This window comes from Triticum aestivum, chromosome 4A (genome assembly GCF_018294505.1).
Source record: "Triticum aestivum cultivar Chinese Spring chromosome 4A, IWGSC CS RefSeq v2.1, whole genome shotgun sequence".
Lineage (NCBI taxonomy): Eukaryota > Viridiplantae > Streptophyta > Magnoliopsida > Poales > Poaceae > Triticum > Triticum aestivum.
In genome coordinates, this window is record NC_057803.1 from 518,769,179 (window position 1) to 518,774,082 (window position 4,904).

Below are 4,904 nucleotides of genomic sequence, written 5' to 3' on the forward strand. Positions count from 1 at the left end.
CGTCTCCCCCGACCCTGCCTCGCCGCGCCTCGGTGCCGCCGTCTCCCCCGACCCCATCTCTCTCCCCGCCCTCTGTAAGCACTCTCCCCTTCCGATCCCTCTTCTCTGCTTAGTATGAACCCTAGCTATTTAGTGCTAGTTAGTATGAACCCTAGGCTATTTTTAGTGCTAGTTAGTTAATTACTTATATGGTAATTAGGGCAGTAGTTCCTAGGTACTAATTAGTTAGTAAGAACTAGGTACTAATTAGGTATTAGTTTATTTTTATTTATAGTAAGTTTATTTTTAGTAAGAACTAATTGAATTAATAGAACTCGTTAGTAAGAACTTGTTGCTATTTTTTTAGTTAAAGCAATTTTTCTCGCATCGACGTGGACGATGCCTATCCCGCATCCTCGTCGTCGAGTCGGCGAAGGACGACACCTGCTTGACCAGATGGGCCATGTTCGGGACTGGGCTCCGCCGGGGTGGTACTGGGAGGCGCTACCTACCGGGGGGCGCAGGTTGGTGAGGAGCCAGCCTGTCGTTGACCCAAACCTTCTTTGGTGGCGGTCGCGTGGGCCAGTGACGGTCCAGAGGCTCGAGGACTCCGCGGAGGTGGTGCGTCACCGTGTCAGTGAGGAGGACGCGCATGTCCGTTGCTACTTGTTTGCATTGGAGCACAGATTCTCCAATACCTGGCAGGTTCTCCAGGGATCTCACTGGAGCTATGATCCCGTGATGGTTCCTTCTCTGTGGGTGTCCACCGCCCGCGCCGATACCCGTCGTGTGCTAGGGTTTTAGTTGTATTAGTGATGTTATATGTATGACACTATTTGGGATGTATTAGTGATAATATTCACGATGTACAGACGCATGAGATGATTTACTTTTGCTTATTGAATGCATGCTAATTTGAGTCCTATAAGATATTTTGAAATGTATATCTTGTGTTGCTCAATATCCAAGTGGCCGGTCATGTTTGCAGGTTACACCTCCGAGTGGCCTATGTTTTGCCGGAGTGTTGATTCATTTCCGTTCCGGCAAATTTCAGGCGCTCGATATGTCCTATTTTAGCAAAGGTCATGCCGGATTTTTCCGTGAATTTTGGCATGACTTGTGCCAGAATATGTAGGAAATATCGAGTGCCCTGGATTTGTGTGTTGAGTATCTTGGTAGTTATCTTCGATCGATTTTCAATTAATGTTTTAACTATGAACATAGGAAATGTCTGATGATGAAAAGGATTTCGGTATTTGCAAATACTGCGAAGACGAGCGCGGCCTGTGCGACGGAATCTTCCTAGATGATGATAGGCGCTTCAACATCAAGCTGGATGAGAACTTCAAAATGGATACAGTAAGTCACAAGGACAAGTCTTTTTCGTAATTAAGCATGACATCTGCTTCATTTGCTTCAACTTATATTTTTTTTACTATTATACTAGCGTATCCCCTGCCATGCAAGAGTTTTTGTATTGGATAAGATAGGTTTCAGTCATACTATGGAGGTAAAGAAAGTTTACTTGAAGACCGAGCATGGTTATATTTTCCACACAAAATTATACAATTCAGACGACTACACCTATTTTGGATGTAAAACATGGCGAGCACTATGCAAGACTTATGCATTTGAGCCTGATATGGTTATCACCTTTGATATTCGCCCGGAAGATGATATTGAAGGTAATACCGACATCTGGATCGATGTGCAGACGCCTCCAGTTATACCATTATGTAAGTTTCTCAACCATATTTATGCCTTCGATATTGTTTATTCAAAAATAGTTGACAACTAATTTGTATTGTCATCTTATTTCGGTGCAAGCAAACATGTCCAGGGCTTGGTAGAAAGGACCTACTACTGTCCCGAGGCTGAACTCAACTGCGAGGAGCTAAGTCATTATGTTTCATGGCTTGAGGATCTTGATACTGTCAAGACAAATTTTCTTCCTGCATTTAGAAATGTTAGTACTGAAAACGTGCGACCAATAGTGTTCATAATGAACTACGGTCACATCTATTTAGGAAGGATGGTAAGATTTTTACTATTTGTCCTCAGTGCATCTTTTCCATACATTATTTTTGAAGCTAAACTTCATTGCTAAGTATGTTACCATACGATGTTCTTCAACAGGGACTCCTGATGAATGTTGTGCCTTATGGGATCGAGACTAAAGGTACCATGAGTATGATTAGCTTACGGCCAAGATATCCTACATATTACTTTAGTGCATTCAAGATTAGTGACGGATGCTTAATAGTGCAAGACTGGACCAAATGTGTGATGGAGAAGCGCAGAGAAGTACTAGGGGGCAGCAAACAGATGCGCTACCCACGATTAGGAGATAGGTTCATCTGCATGCTCCAACTTGATCAAGGAGGAGAGCTACACATGTTTTATGTTATTTTACCTAAGAGAGAGCACCAGGAGTGATTAGCTAGCTAGAAATGAGTTTGAGGATGATGATGTGCTACACTATTACTATGATGATAAAATAGCTAGTGTTGGTGGTAATGACTATGATGATTATTATTAGCTAGTGTTAGTGGTGATTAAATAAATACTGTTGGTGGTAATGACTATGATGATGATTAAATAGCTTGTGCTGGCGGATTAGATTCAAGTGGAGGCAACATGTGGTGCACATCGAAAGTACTACTAGTCCAAACTAGATCAAGTTTGGATTAGTAGTATACTTTTGACATGCACCACATATTGCCTCCACTTGAACCTAATCCACCTTCATTTGACAGACTGTTATGGACATGATGATGTAAACCTCATAACTGGTATTGTACCAATATTTTTCCTATGGCGCATAAATACACTAAAAATAAAAAAATAAAAAAAGAATACTAGTAGCGATGGCGAGAAAACATGCTGCCAGTAGTTACATTAGCAGTAGCGCGGGAGTGAACAAACGCTGCAGCTATTTGCCCTAGCAGTAGCGCATGCGGGCACGCGTTACTGCTAAGCAATAGCTGTAGCGCCTTATTAGTAGCGCGCCTACCCGCGCTACTAGTGAGCACAAAACCCGCGCTGCTGCTAGCCTTTTCCCTAGTAGTGCATCTTCAACATCGGTCAAGGTACATTTGGTATAGTTATTCTCCTTTCTCCACTCACATTTGCTTGAGTTTTGTGATGGATAGGCAAGGCATTTCAGCTTCGGTCTACAACAACAACGACGAGTTCGATGCCACGAACAACTCCAACGACGCCAAGATGCAAGCTCAAATGGAGGAGATCAAAACCCTCATCAAGTCCTACAAGCGGTCTTCCTCATCTTCGAGAAGACGCTCAAGAGCACATGCCTCCGAGCTACCATCTCCGGCAAGGTCACATCGGCATCGACACCATCACCACCACGAACGTGAAGGTTAAGAGCTCAACACCAACAACCGCTCAACGACTTCACCATCTCCCTTGGCATCTTCTCCAAGCGACTTCAAGGCATCTTCGCCTATGGACATACGACATCTTCTCCCACAAGCACTTCAAGAGAAGCTCCCCAAGCTCAAGTCCGCGACTTCCACGAGCTACTACGACCTCGGCACCGACCATGAGATTCCTTTGTATGGGACTCAAGAACCCGAGGAGTATCTCGAGTGGGAGCGTTTGATGGACGACTACCTCAAGCTACATCAAGTTCCTCCCGAAGATCAAGTGAAGTGCGCCACAAGGAACTTCCACGACTACGCGTCCACATGGTGGCTTCACACACCTTCGGAGACCTACAACATGAGTTGGACCAAGACGAAGAGAGCTTTGCGGCGCGAGTTCGTGCCTCAAACCTACATGGAACAACTTCTACGCCAATTGGAGAACACCACCCAAGGATCCAAGTCCATCGACGAGTACTTCAAGAAGATGAAGAAAGCCTTGCGACGAGCCAACATGGACGACCCCATTCCGATGAAGTTCCACTTCATGATGGGATTGCACAACGACATCTCCAAGAATCTTTTCCTCGAGAACTACAAGTCCCTCGATGACTACTACATTGCTGCTCTCAAGGCGGAACAAGAACTCATGAAGGCCAAGGCCTCTCCACCCCAAGCACACTTCTCGAAGACCAAGCTCCAAGAAGGCGAGCATGAGGATAGCAGCACCAAGATTTCCAAGCCCGGCGAGCTCCAAGACGATGCTCCCACGTTCGACTTCATCGCCATCCCTCTTTGTGGCATTGATGGTGCCGAGTCTACTTCGACTCTTTTTCAAGATGGTGTGGCGACGACTACGACTATGGAGCCAATCAAGGAACATGCTTTGGAGGCATGCGACATCGTGACGAGCACGGAGGATGTTTCCATCTTAGGAGGCGAGAGTGATGATGTGCCATCTTCGGCCTTCATCCACGGCGACGACAACGAGATGGTTGAGCATGGGATTTTCCCTTCGACCACGGTGACATATGATGACTTGAGTGACTTTAGCCACCATATTGAGAGTGAGAGTGACTTCACCACTAGCCCGATATATGATGTTTGCCACAATTTCCATGTGAGGAGAGCCACAACCCCCACCACTTGAGTGAGATGAGTGATTCCACCATATGTGACATTGAGTGCACCTACCTTGAGGGAGTGAGTGAACCACCACATAGAGAGAGTGATATAGTTGAAAGGTCTTGTGAGGCCATTTGCATTTCTAACAACTTGACCTCTACCTCTATTGTGTCTTCTCATTTGGTGCTAGGTCCCATATATGATGACGCGTCGATTCATGACGACTATGTCCTTCCTTTGGACAAGACGATGGCCATGGCGGAATATGATGCACCTCCCACATGGTTCCATCAAGATGATGATCTTGACCACCATTTGGTCTTACCCACCTCACCTACACCACTAGAGTGGAATGAACAAGGTAAAATAGGTGAATGTGATGCTCTAGTCCCACTAGTGGACATTCTTGACATTGAT